Source organism: Larus michahellis, chromosome Z, assembly GCF_964199755.1.
Source record: "Larus michahellis chromosome Z, bLarMic1.1, whole genome shotgun sequence".
Taxonomy (NCBI): domain Eukaryota; kingdom Metazoa; phylum Chordata; class Aves; order Charadriiformes; family Laridae; genus Larus; species Larus michahellis.
This window is the reverse complement of record NC_133930.1, coordinates 83441961-83461667: the sequence shown is the minus strand read 5'-3', so window position 1 is coordinate 83461667 and position 19707 is coordinate 83441961. Positions and strand designations below refer to the sequence as shown.

At 36.4% G+C, this 19707-nt stretch overlaps 1 protein-coding gene across 50 annotated transcripts in view; it reads left to right on the top strand.

Moving 5' to 3' along the window:
- The window catches only part of MEF2C (myocyte enhancer factor 2C), a 139169-nt gene that overhangs the window by 38270 nt on the left and 81192 nt on the right, over nucleotides 1-19707 (top strand). For 14 of the 50 annotated variants that reach the window (XM_074570751.1, XM_074570752.1, XM_074570721.1 and 11 more), the window contains one exon: nucleotides 12113-12185. The exons of 29 other annotated variants lie outside the window; for them this stretch is intronic. The gene's annotated coding sequence lies outside the window, so the exon portion shown is untranslated. Of the gene's footprint in view, nucleotides 1-12112; nucleotides 12248-19707 lie in introns of all 50 variants that reach the window. 7 more of the 50 variants (XM_074570748.1, XM_074570741.1, XM_074570727.1 and 4 more) reach the window with 1 other exon arrangement.

Genomic DNA, 19707 nt, shown 5'->3' with positions numbered 1-19707 from the left:
TATATTAGACAGAAAAAAACTTTCCTATTAACAAAGGAATGCATATTTTATTTTCCTTCTTATCTTGAACAAAAGTATTTAAACAAGCTGCTGCCCAGAAATTTCAATTCCCTGTTTCTCATTTCATCTCAGTGCTTTTGTAGTACCCTGGGACTTGATGGAGCGCATAAGTCGGGAGTCGTCTTCTGTCATTAATTTTGACAAGTTCAGATGGTGTTGTTTAGTGACCGAAAGCTAGAATATTACATGAGAATGAGCAATGTGGCAGCAGGGACATATTTTTGGTCTATTGGCATAAGAAGAACTAAAATGATGAACTCTTCCCCATCATCAAAGGAGACGAACTCTTCCCCATCATCAAAGGAGACGAACTCAAGAGAGTGATGCCATGGGCATTATCATGAGTTGAGGTACTAAGATGGAGGACACTAGATAAGTCAGATGACTGAACAAATTGGAGCTCTTCTGTTACTTAAATTTCTGTGTGTTTGGTTCTAATAGAAGCTTCATCTCTTCAGGATATTGCATATAATGTTCATTTACACTGCAGTTTTCCTTATGTATGTATGTGTGAAAGTTGGAACATTATTACACATTTTCAAAGTGGTTTTCTTTTCCAGTTTACGTAACTAATGCATTTATCTTTTATGGACGGCAAAAGGGAAATAAAATACATGTGTATGGATGCAAAAAGTCAGAACAGACTCTTCAGGCTATAATGCAATCAAGGGAACCTGCTTCATAATCTCAGATTGAATCATCGGTAAGCAGCAAGAGATTAAAAATGGACTGAAGTCATAGAATCTATTTTCTGAAGGGCAGCAAATCTTTAAAAAACATTTTAGATTTACTGAAGACAGCAAGAGCAAAATGTTTTACTACAGAATTAACAGATTTTCAGTTATAGGGAATACAGTCATTCTTAAAATGCAAACTTGGAATTTTTTCATTATTATCTAGCTGGCAGAAGAGAAGAAGAATGTAGAATTAAATTACTTATCGTTATCATTATTCCCTGAACAGGGAAGAATTAAGAGGAGTCACAGCACACCACAACAGGTGCACAGCATTGCTGAGATGAGCCACCATTTCCACGCAATGCACATATTTACCCTTCACACTTTTTTGGTTTCATAATGTGCATGACATGTAATCCTTCTACGCAGATACAAACCCCACAGACACGACAGTGGGCCAATTTTCTGCAGTGAAACATAAAAAGTCACGCAGTTAGTCAAGTACAATGTGACAGTTTATGTTAATGTTCATTCTGTAGTTCACAAAGGATTCAAGTTTATAATGCTTATTAAAAAATCAATCTCACAATAGATATTGATTAAAATATATGTAATTACTTGCTAGTGATCTTAATGTACTGAGTATATTGTATCATATTTTTCACAAGGTGCTTTTCTTTCAGTGAGACTAGGCCCATATTATACCCTGTTTACACCTAATTTTAGGTTTTAATACCCTGTTGAGTAGAAAACTCCATGCATTTCAGTTGAAATATGGTTAAAATTGTGTGTGTGTGGCGGGGGGGTTGGGGAGGGAGAGGAGCAGGGAACCCCATAGAAATATAAGCAAATATATCACATATTCTTCCATGCAGATGTAACAGCAAACTGGAATCTGAAATGTCCTTCCTAAATTTAATGATAAATGATTTTATTTGACTGAATCGTTCAGTCTGTACCTGAGAAAATGTAAGATTAATTTGTTTAATTTTAGGCTATAATTTCAGGCTTAGGAAGTATCTTATTGCTGATAGCAAACATTAAACAATCTACTGCAAGTCAGTGCTGGCCTTTGGCAAAGTGGAGTGAGACTCAGCCTTGGAAAGAAGATTTGCCCTTGGAACTGTTGTACACGGAACGCTAAGAAATTCAGGCTTGTGCTGCGGCACTACCTTTATCTTGTTTAACTACTTTTGTTTTTTTAAATGTGTTTGAAAGGCAGTTGAATTCAGTTGGCCAAGGAAGAGTAACACACTAAAATACAGTCTGCTTTAGAATTTGAAGGTTTTTCTTTTTTAATATGATTCAATAGAAACTAAATTGGTGCATATTCTCTAATTTTTCCTCAGATTAGTCTCAACTGATGTCAGCGTCTCTACCCATGGAAAGCTACTATTTGTGACTGATGTGTCTGTCCCAGAACTGATGAGTTACAATTCTAACCTATGGCATTTTTGAGGTCCTTCTACCCTTTTAGTCCAGTTCCAGGCAGAATTTGACCACGTGCAAAGCTGGTGGTGTCATCTGTTTCTGTAACAGACGTTTAAACACAAAGTAAGCGTCTGACATCTTGTCAGATTTGTTCAGAATTGTTTAATACGTTGCAGATACTGCTTTCTAAAGCTTGACTTTAGGCTAAAGCATTGCCTGTCCAGAATTTAGGGAAGTGTTCAGAGTTGCCAACAGCCATCATTTTCGCTTATCTAGGCTTAGTTTCTGATGTTTTCTGTCCATTCCTGTGTCAATATGTTCCCTCGTGTAGGGTTCCTTAATGTGACACATAATAAGAAGGAACAAATAATTCTTCTGTGGTTTAGGTTTTTTTTCTTTTTATGGTCACATTCAAATCAATGAGGCTAAAAGCTGTTATTCCATGCATTATTCCAGGAGAACAGGGAAACAAATTTAATACCCATAGAATTTTGCCCCATTTCAGTATGAAGCTATGCATGTGTAGAAGAAAACTCCTTCTACCATTTTCAAATGATAAAATTTGTAGGCAATTAAGTTTTCAGGAATTTCTCTACCTATTTAATCACTTGGACAATACCTACATCACTGGATCCTCCATCACTGGCAAGAGAATAAAATCTCTACACCAAGAATAGCTATAATATATGTGACAGAATAGTGTTAGGAAACACGATCTATTAGTATAAATAATAAAATTGCCTCCAACTCTGTCATATTATAGCACATTGTAGTATATCTGTCCCCAGGTAATTAGTAACATTTCTGTGTATCACTGATTTCTGATTCATCACAATATGAAAACTTCTGTTCTGAGAAGTTCTTGTAGGAAGAATTGATAATAGAGATAGTTTCTTACTTAGCAGATATTTTTGGTCTCTCCATCTCAAAAAAGTACAGAGAATTTGGATTTCAGCTAGAAAACTTAATAGCTGGGTAGTATAAAAAATTTATATACAATACAGAAAACTCCATCTTTGACTAGGTTAAACTGTAAACATATTTGAGGAGAAAGAGTCTTTTTGCTCTCTTCCAACATAGTAGTTTTTGTGTGGAGAACTTTCTGTTCTGTCTTTTGCATGATGCCAAGTCAGCAGTGTAGAGTGGACTTTCACATCCTCTGTGTGTGCTTCACGTTAATGCGTTCTTACATTACTAAGAACCTGTTTTCATAGAGACTGTCACTCCCTGTTTCTGAGCAGTAGATCTGACCTTCTAGTTAAAAATCATATTCCTTGGTAGATTTTGGTGATCCAATTTACTAGTCACACAATCAAGACACAGGTTAGATTTATTCAGACAGCACTCAGGTCATTCCTTTAGGTTTAGTCCATGGTTTTCTTTCATGGCATTGCTATAGTCATTCATGAGATGGTATTTCCAAAAACTCCATGTTGTAAACAATTTTATTTGAGAAGAGAAAGTGTAGATATTAATTTCATTGGGGCATTTGGATGCAAAAAGTTCATGTCTTTATTATCTTCATTAATTTGTAAGGAAGTTCTTATAAGTATTTTTCTTCTTTCTGTATTACTTCTCTGTAAAAGCTGGTAAGACAGAAAGACTTAGTTCAGACATGATGAAATTCAGATTAATAAAAATGCTTTCTAATTGTATAGTATGAAATAAGCTTCTATACAACCCATTGAAGGCAAAATTTAAGCAAGGGATGTGATTAGTTCACCTGACTCTGAAAGCAGAGCCATGGTGAAATGCTAACACTTCTAAGAAGACAAAACATCACCAAATCTGTCTAAACCTAAAAGCAAAGAATGACTTCTTCAACTGCATTAGAATTTATATGAGCAGAATAATGATCCAAGATGGAATTTGGCCAGGACATTAGACATAATTCATTCTGTAAAGATTGTCGTGAAATCTTTAATGTTCTCAGTGATCAGGATTTTGGTTTTGCAATTATTTGCAACACACTCTTTTGTGTTAGCATAATGCTTTCAAAACACCATTGGTTGAAATCTAACTTCATGTATTACCTGCACATGTTTGGAGGTCTTTTGTTACCTACGGTTAAATCTGTAAATGAGTTCAATAATATCCTGATTTTCTAGTTATGACTCAAGGCCCATTATTTTACCTGTTAATTTTTGCACCACGGAAGCTTATAGGAAGAGACTGTCCCTGTCTTGAAGAATTTGCAGTACATAAATCTGACCCAGCTTGACCCTGATTAGCTTGTGGGAATCAACAGGATCACAGCACATGCTGGTTTGACTCCAGCGACTCAGGGAAGTGTCTCTTTCGTTAACCAGGGCGACCATATGCCATACAGGTTAAGAGCAGTTGACACCTCTTTAATTGAGGGTGACAAGTCTTTGAAAAGATGAACACCTAATCTCACCCTCTTATATGGCAGAAGTGCACGGCACTGATTTATGGGTTGAGGAGACGGGGACAAATATTGCTAGTCTCCTGTATGAATGTCTGTCTTGATATGGAATGTGCTTTGCCTGTGGCAGCTGCAAAGCCTGCTTAATTGTGAAGAAACCCTTAGGTTTCTGTTCCAGGTAGTGTCAGACTCTCTACTCTTGCTGCTCTTCTGCTTTTCGTCAGACAAGCCATGTTGAGCAGAGTGGCCTGTGGACCTAAAACCCTATACTTGAAATCCTTCTGACACCTGCCTATCACGGGCACGATGCTGAATGTCACAGCATACTTTTTGACTGGTGAAGGGAAACAAATGATGCACTGGCTTAACCGAAATAGCAAAAGAATACAGGGTGTCGTGTCTCCATGGATTTTTATCAGACAAGGTATTGTACTGTAAGACTGACAACTACCAGTAGTGTACACAGCTGTATCCAGACCACTGACCATTTTTTTGCTTGTGTCTCGTCAGTGGTTATTTCTACAGAACCATGCAGCAGTGGAGTTTCTAGAAACAAGCTCATGTAGGTTCGCTACAGGCTCTGTTTATCCTTGCAAGAGGTTTCAGCAGGAGCTACAGACTTACTAATGCATGGCTCTCATCTGAAGGAACTGCTCTGGGAACTGGAACAAATTATCTGGGAATCTAACATCAAAGGATCATCCGACAACAAAATAAATATAAAAATAAAGGTTTTGGCCTAAAAAACAGCCCCAAAACCACACTAAACTTAAAATGCAGCAAGAGAGTTGCTTCCATCTACTGGAGCCAAGAAAAAAATGACAACTGAGCAGCAAGCTCTTCTAGCATGGGCTATAAATCAGATCGTTCTTGTCTCAGGCTGCTGGTGTTGAAAAGTAAATCCATGAGCTGGTATGGGAAAATGATGGATGATTAAAATGACTTAGAAATTTTAACAGTAAAAGCTGTAGTTGTAGTTAAAATTCTTAATTTATACTTGAACATATTCAACATACTCTATAGTTGTTTCATGCAAAAGTGCAAAATGGAGTCTTTGATGGCTAGTACAGAGTTGTTGTTGTTATTATTATTAATTATTAATTTTGAAAATTTTATGTTTCATTTTATGATGCTTTGTTACTGTATAGCATTGCCATATGAGGATTTAGAGCCTTCCACATCATAGTAACTCATCTCTCCTCTCCAGAACCACACAGTGGACTCGTCCGAGAGACTGAGAAGCATCAGATATTTTTCCTTTATTTAAACAGGATAATGCCATAGAGATGTGTGGGTAAGACCATATAGAGTCTGCAGCCTTGATACTAGAGTGCTCTTGGACATTTACTACAATATCCTCAACTTTTTTTCCAAAGTCTCAGTGCTACTATTGTTAAAGTAAATAGAAAAATTGCCACTAACTTCCATATGCACAGAAGAATCAGAAAGTGGGATATGTTCAGGAACTCTGTTTCCAAGCTTTACAATCACGTTTTTAAAATAATTGTAAAAAAAGTAACATCTTCAGTTAGGTTATGACATACCATCAACATTTCCATTTAGTAGAAGCCATTACTGACTCAGATGATTTTCACTTCTGCAGCACAACATGGATAGATAGGAGGATGAACATTTTTAAAGTATTTCATCATGCATAATTTTTTAAATCAGAATTTAAAAAAAAAGAATGGTGGAGATTTCTTAAAGATATTGTGATAAGTAAACAGCAGATCAATTTGATAATTATGCTTAATAGCAGTGGACTGATACTTGTCATTTATACATGATCTAATTGTAAAATTATCTGATTTTACCTAAGAAAAGAGGAAATACAGGTTTACAGAATAGGAAATCACTCTGACACAATATTTTCTTACAATGAAGAACTTACTTCTAATTATTCTGCTGTTACTGTTAGCAGCAGTTTTTTAAAGCAGATTTATTATCAGGAGTAAATACTAAATTTGAAGATGGCTTGTCCGAAACATGTAGTTTTATTCAAAAAAAAGTATGAGAAAAAAAATATATAATTCTCATATGACTCTTGTTTGTTGGATCATTTGTTAAATGCTACTTGTTTTGCACCCTGAATTTTATTATTCCTATCTCAGATTGTCTCTAGGGCTAAAAGTGTATTTTCTGTAATAGACAAAACAATACATTTGGTATGGAATGGACTTTGTCCAGTCTTTTTGTCTATTCATTGCAAAGTGGAAATTAATCTCTTTAGCTTGAGGCTGCATAGTTTACTGTCATTAGTTGGGGACAGTCAAAGGCAAGTGAAGTTTCAATAGTAGAGAAGCCTTGGGATTTTCAGCTATTTCTGAGATCTTAATCAAAAATGTTACAGATTGCTTGGGAATCAATGAACACACTCCTGAGGAAAAAAAAGGCAGCATAACCTTAACATTATTCACAGTGTTTTGTTAAAAGGGACAGTGATTCATAACGATGATTTTTCTGTCTTAATATAACATAGTGAAGAATATTAAAGAGCATTAGGAATTTTTGCTCTATGTAAATGGGTCAGAAATGTTCAGTGCTTTTGATCTTTTTGAGAGTCTTACACATGAGTAGCTTTAAACACTTAAGAGGTTTCCTTTTGACCTCTCATCATATTAAGTTTTAGCATATTCAAAAGTCTGTGCCTATTCAGGGCTTTTGAAACCATAGATTTAAAGTCGGCAGATACTTCGGTACCAATATAGTAAGTGCTGTTTTAAAAGAATTTGTGCTGATGACAGAAACTACAGCATCTAGCATTAATGGAAACAGCATTTCTAAATCATTGAAAGAATTTAAAGGGAAGAAAAGACCTTTAACAACCATCACATTCCACTTCAGGAGAATACTATGTCCATTATATTATTCTCTGTTAGCATTAATTAAAATTTGTCCCTGCGTTTATCCATCCACGTGAAGTTGTATTTGACTGAATAGGAGTTAAAGCATTTTTAAAAATACATTGACTCATGTCCAGTCAAGACTACTGAGTTTCAAAACTTTGTTTTTCTTGGGTCTCTTTCAAACAAAAAAGAGGAAGCACTTCCTTTTACAACACGATGTCAAGACAAGGACACACACGCTCACATATGCACACACACACAAACAAGGTACTATTCAAATCGCCTCAGAGTTCACTGACTGACACACAGGATCCTAAGTGATAGCAGGAAAAAAGATGCATCATGTGTGTGAAAAATAGCAGCTTAATTATGCGATATTTCAGTAATTAAAATACGGCTGTGCCAAAATACAAGGAATAAAGATTATTGTTCTGAATAGGCATCACAGTCAGGGTTCTGAGATAATAAAGCAACAGACTTCATTTTCCATGTGTATATATGTGAAAACTAATTTTAATCAATGTATTTTTTTAAAGGATGGTTGCAAGCTGCATTCAGATCTCATTTTCACCACTGTAAATGTAAAGTAATGGTACTGGCTGCAGTGCAGCTTTACTCACGGCAGTGCATTTGAATAGCTAGGATCACAGGGCTGGCCCTGGGGCTATAGTACACAGTTCTACAGTACTGTATTTTTTGTAGCAATAAGGACATGCTGTGTTTTCAGAGGAATGTCTTGACAACAAAGTTCATCAATGAAGGCCACCTCACTCACAATGAAGGTCTGTCTTTTAAAATAGCACTAAAACAAAATAACAGTTGTGTTTTGGCAAGGGTCTTAACTATTTACAGCACAACAGCCAGAACAGTAAATAGTGCTTTAGTACACGGATCTCCCTAAGCTGTAACTCCAAACCTGGAGGAAATACTGTAATTAGAGGTGCTTTTTTTCTGTAGTTTTTTAAAATATAGTATCCATGATCGATGTAAACATTCAGAAACCCAGAGTGATATTTCTTTTTAAAATGCAGAATTTTGATTTGTGACAGCTGCATTGGATCTTTAATCATATATTATCTTTATGGGAGCCTTTTTCTAACATATGTTAATTGGCTGTTTTCTGTGACAAATTATGAGCTCTTACTTTGATGAGGTTCAATTGCAATCATGTTGGAGTTGAGTATGTAGAGTTTCCAGCCCCCGCTGGCTCCTTAAACCACTACAAACATCTGCACGTCACTGCAGTGCTGAGTAATGGCAGGATTTGGGTTGATCTGATTTCTGTACAGATTTTTTTCCACAGGATATTTTCAGCTCCTTGCACTAAATCTGTTAACAGGGTTTGCTGTTTTTAGCAAAAGAATGATCTAAAATTAACATCTTGTATGGGATTATTAGACTACAATACGAAATAATTTGCAGCACAGTATACTGAAATCTTTTTTAATCTCCAGAAATTTCAGTGCGCTGCTAGAAATTCACTGTTATTGCATATTACAGTTCAAATTTACCAGTGATATAGCATTTCTGTGAGTAAAACTGTTTGAAGTCAATATTTTTTAAATTCCTAAGTGTAACATTTGCAAGTTCTTTAAAAATAAATTTATTTTACTTTTTGAGAAGTGGCTGGCATCCCTTTAATTTTTTAATTTTTTACAATGAAAAGTATGTTTCCCAGCTGTACAGGAAATGTGTCTAATTATGTTTTACATAAACTTGCACATCTTCCTCCTAGTAAAGAAAATGTTGCACTGAAATTTAGTATCTCTCTATCTTTTTTGTGTTTAAGGAATATCATGCTTGCATTTGTTCAGTATGTAAATTAAAGAAATACAGAAAACAAGCACCACGATGGAACTAGTATTGCTTTGAGCTTTTTTTACTAGTTACTTACTCTCTTGATGATAATTGTGCACATAGTCTTATTTTATACAGCAATTCATTAGAAATATTGAGATAGAAAATGTGTGCTGTATTTTAATATGTTATTACTCAAAGCTATACTTCGGGTGAATGCGCAGAAATATGAAATCTTACGTATTTTAATACAGAGAGCAGTCTGGTCATAAAATGGATGGAGCATCATCTTTTCAAAAACTGTGTCAAACAATATCAATTACATTGCAATTAATTTAGCAGAACACCACACAGCTCAGCTTTGACCTAAACCAAATGGCAGTAGATAAATCTGTCCCATTTGTTCTTCAGAGAAAAGATGGGGGTTAAATTTCCAGGCAGGTGTTAGAGTTTAGAATAAGAAGAGCCAGATGTGGATGGAAGCTACTTCGGCCTCATGGGGCTGGTTTTAATTCAGCTATTTCCCTGGAGTACCACACAATCAATGAGTTCCAAATCCTGGGGCTACCTGCCTTTTCGCAAAATCATGGGAACATTTCTTCACAGCATACTACTGAACATGTGTGGAAAAATTAGAGCAGAAATTAAAGGTAAAAAAGGGTTACCCTCAGAAGTTACATGAGTGTCACATTTCTTTGAATTTCTGGAATGAAGAAATGATAATCAAGTAGAAATGCTTAAAGAAGAGATGCATTACTATAAGGAGAATCGTAAGAAGCGCAAAACTCGTACCATGGATATTTAATGTTTTTCTCTAATCACTGCTCATTGTAGGCAGTGTTTTAAAAGTAAGCTATCTAGGTCATGTGCAGCACAGCGAAAGGCATTAAAGCTAGGTGAATTGAATCAGGGAGGGGTTTCAAAGGGATGATTTTGAGCGTGTTGTCCCTACTTTAGCATGTCTGTAAAAGTAAATTGATGCATTGTATCTTGAATTAGCCTACACAATGGCATTCAGTTCCACTTGATAAGATGAGCTTAATTGGCTTTAAGAAAATAAAGCAAGGTAAAGGAAGATGTACAAGTAAAAGAGAGGGCTTGGCACTTTATTGGATTTTGAGGCCTGTGAGCCATGTGTCTTAATTGGGGCCAGTTGGGATCATTTAATAATTGCTGTCAGAAGATCAAATTTAATTCTCTTTATAAAAAGACCACAGTGGGATAGAGTTAAACAAATTGTCATCTGAGGTTTCAAATGAACGAAGCTTTAATTAGGTTGATTAGGATGCTGTAAGAGAGAGAGGGTAAGAAACAGGAAATTGATGAATCTGCTGTGTACCATGTTGGACCTTATATGACAGTACTGTCAAATATCTTTATTTCAAGAGGATATACATTAGCATAACGGCCTATAGTGTGAGAACAACATGTATGTAAATGCCTTAGATATACAAGATAATTATAACTTCCTGAAATCAGTGATTTTAAGCTCAGACATTAATATTTTTATGATCGTAATCTTGCCCTTAACGTTACTTTTATATATTTTTAAATCTGCTAAATTATGTTCTCTATTTGTTTACATACTCACTGACTATGCCAGAAGAGAATTATAGTATATTTACTGAAAGCTCTCAGGATTTCTCTATTGTGTAATAAATATTCATTGTACGTACTTCTCAGATTTCTTATCCCCAAGTTTTCAACAGAGAAACTGAGTAAGAAATTAAGGTGGCATGAAATATTTTTGGCAGAAAAAGGAGCAGATCTCATGTTTGCGTCCCAACCTTAGATTCAGTTCTTTACAGTATGCTGCCTGCTACTTTTGATGTAGCTGTCCGTTTCTAAGAATATTTTTTGTCAGAAATCACCTTGAGTATCAATAGCGCTCGAAAAGTGCCATTTCTGAGAAAACATAATGTATATTCAAGGCCACAAAAAGATTCAGCTAATGTATCTTTGTATTGATTATGTTTTGGTTTTTTAGCATGCTTCTAGGACAACACTAAAATAAGCAATGCTGGCAGTGATCCGTTTAGAAAAAAAAATATGCTCATTCAAGATAGAATGGAGACTATAAAGCAAACTGCTCTGTATTCCCCTCTGCAAATTAAGCACATTTTATATGTCTGTTTTTTTCTGATCTTTGTCAAGGATGTTGACTTTTACATTGGCTGCTGCCAAATGCAGTGTGTTTTGTATGTGTAAGAAATAAAATAAATAAATCCAGCTGCATGTGCTAATGGAGTGGTTACAGCTGAGGTTCAGTAGGCAGGGTGTGATGCTCACTTGTGGCTTTTGTAGTTGAAGGCAGTGGTAGATGTACCTCTATGGTAAACACCTTCTGTTTCAATAGAAAATTGGCTTTTACAGGTCTTGAAGTGAGAGCTGTTACTTCTGATTCTGATTCTGTGAAAAGTTAGAAGAACAAATCCTCATGTGGAAAGTATCAATTAGTTACCTAATACAATTTTCAAAAACTGAATGTGAACTATGATGTGTTTGAACAACATGCTGAATTAGATGGGGCTATTTATGTCTTTCTAACTGATTCAAGATGAACCTTTAGTATGTAAAGTGCAGCTCTTTTAGCTCTTTGTCATACCAAAGCACAACTCCTCAGTGCGCTGTATATCTTAGCTTTCTCCGTTCTCTCTCTTTCTCTCTTTTCATGTGAATATTGTTAACAGAAATATATGTATTTTTTGCCCCTTCCTCTTCCACCAAGGACAAAAAAATCCCACTAAGCCAGAGTAACAGAAAATTCCTTCCTCAACAGACAACATAAGTCAGTTGTTTCAGGTGCCTTGCCCGTTTCTTCTCCCATGAGGCATCTTTTTCTATTTTCTCCCTCATAGCAATTCCACGTTATCTTTCCTTTCTTATAGCTGTGTCTGTTTATGCATTTTTTCTAGTTCCAAACCAGTGGGAACCCAGTTTGGATCTTCCAGCACAGAGAGTTGCCTCTTGTCAAGATACAGCCAGGAGGTAGGAAGCAAGTAGCTTCAGCAAATGAGCGATGGTGTGCTAGCACTAGCAGATATGGCCAGGTACTTTATTTCTTGGTAGTCAGAACTTTTCATTTTCGAAGAGATGCCTCATAGCGAACATGCAAAATTCCAGACATGAGGCACCTGACAATGTATGTGCAGGGTTTATTTCCTATCATATGGCTTATTTGTAAGAGGTATCAGATCTTTGTAATCACAATATAAATGCTTCTTTGCTATAATGCCACTGTACTTTTTCCTTTTTTTAGAACAGATGTATTCTGAGTTCATATGTTTCTACTTAAATGGTGTGTATTTTGTATATTTAATAGCAGCAACTTGTCCTAATTTATGAGCTTTGCCATTAGAAAAAGATATATATTTCAGAGACAGAGGCAGTTCTTCACCCCTATTCAGTGAAATGCAGGTGTTTTCATTTTTTTTATTAGCCTTATTATGTACCTGACATACATTTCATCTCCTTTTGTCCTTGGAAAAAAAAATGTCTGAATGGGATTGGAAGCATTAATGTAGACTTCTCAGCTGTCATGGTCATTGGGAAGATTGATATATTTCCCTTGCCTTTTTATTTTTCCCCCTCCCTTCTTCCTCCTCATTTTAAGCCTGCAGCTGTCTCTGGGCAAGCAGTTGAGTTCAGGGAGTGTCACGGTTTTTATACCCATATTTATCATATTAACATTTACACAGAATGAATGAACAGTTAGCGGCTCAGCAGCTCTCCACCATGTTGTGCAGTCTACTTTACATTTCAGAAGAACTATATTTAATTCTTGACATTTCTGGGAAGGTCTGGAATTAAAGGGAAAAGGGTGTGTTTCTAGAACTGGATATACAAAAGAGAGCAGCAGAATATCTCTATATCTAATCATTCCTCTCTAAGAATTTAATTGCAGGATGAAGGATTTACTGATCTCGGGTTGCTTTAGAAAACTAATAAAGGTGCTTGAACATGAAAGTTACATGTTTAGGTCTATGTTGTAGGAGAAACAGCTGTCTGGTTTTGTGGTAGTATAGTTGTAGCTGAGATTAACACCACGAATGACAAGGTTTCTGGGCAGAAGCAATATATTTCATTAGACCAGCTTCTATAGCTGGAAAAACAGAATGAACTTTTGGGTACACTGAGGATCCAAAGAAGGGCTTGTACACCATAAATGCAATTTATTTTTTCCAACTCGGTTAATCTATATTAGATATTACCTCTGCTTACAAAGCTGATTTAACTCATTTTTCATATTAGTGATGGGTCTGTTCTCATGTTTGCATTAGTACAAAGGAGTAGCTCCGCAAAAATCAGTGTTATTCTTTGGATTTAAAATTGTATCAGCCTGAGATTCGGTCCATCTTTGATGAGTCAGTTCTTGCTTTGGGTGCCTGGTTGCATGATATAAGATTAGTGATAAATAAGTAAATAAATAAATAAATAAATGTCTAAGACATTAGTAATAGTCAATCCATACAGAATCAATTTTTTCAAGCCTGAACAGGATAACAGCAAACTACTAGCGATTTAGCATGAGAGACTGGCACATATAGCTTCCATGGATCTCACAAGATTTGGTCAGATTTGGAGGAACTTCTGTGTCTCAGGGACACCTACCTGAAGTTTTTCACATTTGATTGCTCCAGTTCTCTGGTAGGAAGCATAACCATGTTAGGGGATATGCTACAGAGATATAGCCCCCTTTTGGCTTGAGCAGCTAGCCAAATTCAGGGTATAACAGGTTGTCATCATTAGGGCAGGGAAACTGACAGGTAATTCATATTTATTTCCTTGATTATGTTTGTTTACAAAGATTTCATACATTTCTAAATGTAGCAAGACTTGAGAATTAATATCCATTACCAAGTGTTAATGTTTGAGTTCTGGGAAAGTAGTAACACCAACGCCGTTTCTCTGTGTCAGTTTTACTTCAGGGCTCTACAACTGTGTTTTCTGTAACTGAGCTCTCTCCCAATGTCCCTGAATTTTCAGTTTCTCTTCATGGTCACAAACCACAAACCTCCATAAAATAAAACCTATCAAAGATCTTTGCTGTCTTTTATTCAAGTATCCAGGTCTATATGATCACGGAAGTTATGCTCATGAGTAGTATTCCAACCCTTTCACCTTCTTTCATCGTCCAGCCATTACTCAAATTAGTCTTAAATGGCAACACCATGAGCAATGCTTCCCAACTGGAAAACATCTTATACCACCTTAACATATTTGTATAGTTTTCCTGTCAAGATATTTCCCATCACTAACCCCAAACAGTTTCACTTTCATTCAAGCTGTACTTCGAGAATTTTTGTCACTCACGTTGGTTATCTTGGAAAAGATTCCTTTTATTAACCCCTTCACAATATTTCCATAGAATCTGTTGTCTGGCAGAGGCACACATTTCCATTATGAGAAATGTATTCACGTCTCAGTTTTTCTTCTCTTGATTTCTACACTTATGTTCCCAGTTTTAAGGTACTTTCATCCTTAGTTTTGTCCCTATTGTACATACTTAGATGATCATTCCTAATTTTCAGCTTTGAATCAAATACAGTGCTTACTCATTTATTTGCTCAGTTTTTTGAAGAGACTTTGGATTCTTATTATGTTTTGTCCTGTTAATTCATGCCACAAAATTCCTGTTTCTAAAAGCTTCTCTCTTCTCTAAAAACTTCCTGAAAAGTTTAATTGGAAAATGTGTAAGATACCCCTTTTCAAAACATGATTATTAGGTTTCTACAATCCAAACCTTTGTTCCTCCTCACAGAGATGAAGTGGTGGTGCAGCACAAACCCAGACTAGCAGAACTCGGCTTGTATTGTTAAATATAGATAGGCATGATTACAGTGCCCTTTGAGTGAGAAATAAAATTCCTCTGGAACTTGTTGGATGAAGATGAAGGAGACCAGGTCTGTGTAGATCTAAACAAGTCCACGTGTTTTACCTAAAATTGAATTCTCTTCTCCATCTTCTCTGTCTATTGCTTCAAGACTGATCACTGACCATAGCTCAGACGCTGCTGTCTCCAGCTCTAGTCTAAGTGCATGTACCAAGCTTGCTTGCATTTCTGCAATTCAGCAAATTATAAGCAGAAAGGAATCAAAAAATCTTTTCTAGTAACAGGGTCTCCTTCTGAGAATCAATCCTCATTTTTTTTCACTAGAGGACAATCTAAAACTGTCTGCCACTGGTATTGGCATTACCACGCACTGTGCCCAGGGTCAGACTGTGATTTGATATTGCAGTACATAGCTCTTTCCAGTAATACCTGGAATTGTCCCCCGATTCTTCAAAGCCATTGTGGGGATTTATGTTCCTCACCACAGACTTCCTCACATACAAGAACTAGTAACTAATCTGTAAATCTAGATCTAACCACAGCCAGTGACTGCTTTCAGGTGATGCAGTGACTTACCTCTAGAGATCTTAGGCTTTTCCTGTAATAAGCCAACACTCTCCAAATTCTTTCATCTTTGTGTGTGAGGCTGTTCCCAAACTGTAAGTGCTAGTACTGTACGCAGTATGGAAGATATCTTTAAATACAGCTAGACCGAGATCAGAGTAGTTCCAAGACACCTTTTCAACACAAAGTGATAAATCATACGCTCTTGACCACTGGAATGCTTCCCCTTCTCCTCCAGCTCGTTAAATGATAGACTGAATTTGTAAAACAATTTTCCTGATATTTCTTGCATGCCTATTAACTATAATGCAATCCAATCAAATTATTAGCTTAAAACTATGGAGACTCCTAGCTGAAATTGCAGCAGTCCAATTTTCCTTTTCCATTTTCAGACAGGTTCCCATTCCTAGTCACTGTCTCCATTTCAGACCAATTAGGTGATTCAGTTTTCAGTCGTTTATTTTTTCCCTTGTATTATTAGCTTGTCTGATTCAATAAACTGTTATGCTTGAGCGAGTCTCCCAAGCACTTCAAGGATCTTATTCCATATTTATTGGTCAGACTCCCATTATGCCTGTCTAGCTGCCAAAGGTACGTCATGAACCTAATCATCAACCTGTAAACTTTTTCTTCAAACTGTTAGCTTTCCATTTTTTTCAACTGGGTGATGAGGAGACACTGAAATTTCACCTGCTGGTCATTGTAGATTTAAAAGCAACTTTCTGCAGGTATGTTTTTTAGTATACTAGCATTTCACTTAATTGCTTTCCTTAAAATATGCATTTCTGTCTGCATTCTTTGCTTTACAAACCAAATATTCTTCATCTATTCTTCAAAAATGTTGTGAATTAGTCAAGTCTTCCTTTCTTCATCAAGCGTAGCAGGCACATATCTCTTCTTACTGGGCTGCAGGCAATCAGTTTTCATCTAGATTGCTGGTTGTTGCTTCCTCTTTTGGTGCACCGCTGCAAGGAATGACTCACAATCTGTGGCAAATTCCACAATCACTTGGAAGGCCTTTGGCCTCCTATCATGGATCTTTATCAGCATGTCCAGGTTTGGTATAACATGTATGTAGTGTTCAGAAAATCCTCCTTCACTGTGGCTGATGGACGACTCTCAGCACATCCTCTGGAAGGTAAGCTGAAGCCACTCATTTTCATATAGGCATGGATCAGCTTAAATTGATAGGTGGCTACAGGCTAGATACTCGGCGTCTGCATAATTCAGTCTTTTGAAAAGCAGGGTGTGTGGCAAAATAAAGTAGCACTACTACTAGGAAGTACCATCTTCTCCACTGTTTTGGCACTGTTTGTCCAAAAAAAACTCTTCAGGGTAACTTTGCAAAACAATAGCAAGTGAAGCTCTTCCACCCACATTGCGTAAGTTCTTGCTCTGTGAGATAACTGGGTACTGCATTTGAGTTGTAAGCTACAGTGACCACCGTTGTCTGATTCAAGGGAGATTAAGTATTCGTACTAGTTTTCAGAACTGTTTAACTCCAAATTCAAAAAAATTCACAATGTTGGATATTCTCATGCCTCTTTCTCCTAGGCATACAAATAATGGTATTGATTACAAGACGGTAACTTGGCTGTAAGAGAGGAGTTTTCTGCAGTTCATCGCTACATTGTCAGAGTGATAGGAACATGTTCAAATATAAATGTGAAAAGCAAATAAGGTATACCTCCTAAAGCTCAGACTTAAAAATAAACTCATTCTGCTATCCTTTACAAATGAATAAATACATAAGTGGAGTATCAGTTAGAATACAGAATCTTACAAATTCAGCATATGCTTTCAAAATCAGTAGTAAAATTAGTGAAATATGAATTCAGATCAAATGATTCAAGTTTTCTCTAAAACTTTGAATTAAAAAATTAAATATAGGCACTGATTTTGCAGTTTCAAGTTTATGAACATTTTATTCATGCCTTGATGCAGAACTTCATTGCCCTTGAGTTGTTCTCCATTATAAATTAAACTTGTGCCATAAATCAGGAATCAGGTTAGATAAATGAAAAGATGAATAAGCTTTGGTAGTTAAAGATTACAAATATTTTCTTTATGTACAGTCTTTTTCAGTTTAATGTACTCTTTTTGTAGTAGTCTGTAGTATTTCATCTGTTACATTATATCCATTATGGCTTAAATGTTTGTTTTATACTTCCTGTAGCAAAATGCATGATCTCTTGAGAGTTAAATTTAGTAGATTAAAATGAACTCCCTTCCAGTCTTTTCATGTGGCAGCCTGGCCATAAGATCAAAACACATAAATGTAGGTTATGTTTAATTTCGAAATCAGAGTGTTGTGGACAGATGTTTGAAACCTTAAGATGACTCAGATTCATTTGTTGCATGGCTTTCTGCCTGGATAAACATACTGTGGATCCTGCCATTTCTGCTTTACTGATGCATTGCCGTGGTGATGAAATATATAATTTTATCATAACCTTTCTGTTAATGGCCTAAACTGTGTCTTCTCTAATGACCGTGCAACCAAACCACATTGAATGTGAAGGACCACTTCTATCTTCAATGTCAGCTGATCTCAGTCGGATAACACGAGAGGTGATCTTTACTTTCACCCGTTTCTGTATTTCTTTCAGCTTTATCCAGCTCAAGGTGACAGACCCAAAATGACGGGTGTCTTTATTTGATGCAGTATGCCCAGCTGTTTCTTCACTGTGTGGCTGTCGCTGTCTGTATATGGAACATGGTCAGATAGGGCTTTTACAGAAAACATTTCAGTGACCATGTTATTTGAATATGTGTTCCCCGCTGCAGATTTTCATGGTCATGTTGCAGTTCGTGCAGCTATTTTTTCATCAGAAAAGTAACTGACGCATTCTAACTCAGTACATTTGGATTTTTAGATTCTGATTCAAACTCTCTTGAGTAAACAGAGAGGCTTGCACAAAAAGATTTCATAGATCTTTGGAGTTGCTTTTATTTATCGAGGTAAGAATGGTAAGAGAATGAGGACAGCGGGGTTTTTTTTGTTTCCTTCCTTACATCAGGATAATAAAAAAAAAAAAAAAAGATTTGGTTCTTTAGTTTTAACCTAATTAATCCACTCAGAATGCAAGCTCCTTAAATGGAACAGGGACATCGTTATGGCAAGTTTGTTTCTTTTGTAAAGCAACCGTGAAAATGCTAAACCCTAGCACATTTTAACTTAGTTTTTCTCTGGCCACCTTCTTGTTTATAAATTAAATATTTTGACTCTCCTGTTCTGATACTCCTTATTGCCCTTGCTGTGACTGTTCAAAGAGCTCTCTGTCTGGGGTGTTGCAGCAGAGCAGATTCAGACAGTTCTGCTCGGAGAAGGAAGTGGAGAGTTTTGGTTCCCATTTTGCACTTCTGGAACAGTTTAGGGAAGGAAGCACCTTTACACCTTTTATTGTTCGTGGTTGCTGACATCATATCCTTCCCTGACCACTCTGTGCGTGTTTCCTGCCATTCTGTCGAGATTCTTCTGTGTTGCAGAGAAGGGACAGCGGGCGTGCATGTGTGTGTGTGTATGTGCGCCCGCGTGGGTACGTCTGTGCGTGAACGGACCAAAGAGAGACAGCAGCGGTCAAGTGATCGGCTGTGTTTGGCCATTAGCTCTTTTCCCTTCTCAAGCCTCTGATCAATCTTCTGTCAGCTACCACTGCCTCTGCCAAATCATATAGTGAACAGAAGCCCGCCAAAAATGAAGTTCCTCTTTTTGTAAGCAGTCTGATTATTTATTTTTTTTTTATGTTTGGGTTTGCAAAAAGGAAAAATGCTGAAGACTGTAACACCATAGCATGTAACTATGTGTTTCTTTAAGTGCAATTTGTTTGCATGTAACCATGTCATTAAGTTGGAAGGTTTCTTTTATGTGGAGAGCTACCTCAACAAAGCTTCTGGAATTATTTTAAGTTCCTTTTTAGATTCTCTTGGATAATGAAAGCCTGCAGTACTATTTGAGTTTTGTCGTACCTTCAACTTTTCTAGCTAGTGTGTTTTATTAGTGTTAGGGAAATACAATTTATCAGTTAACAGGAACTTTAAATACTTACCATGTAATCCTTAATCCTGCCAGAACTTTTGAAAAGTTTGAGAACACTGGTGAACTCCTAAAGC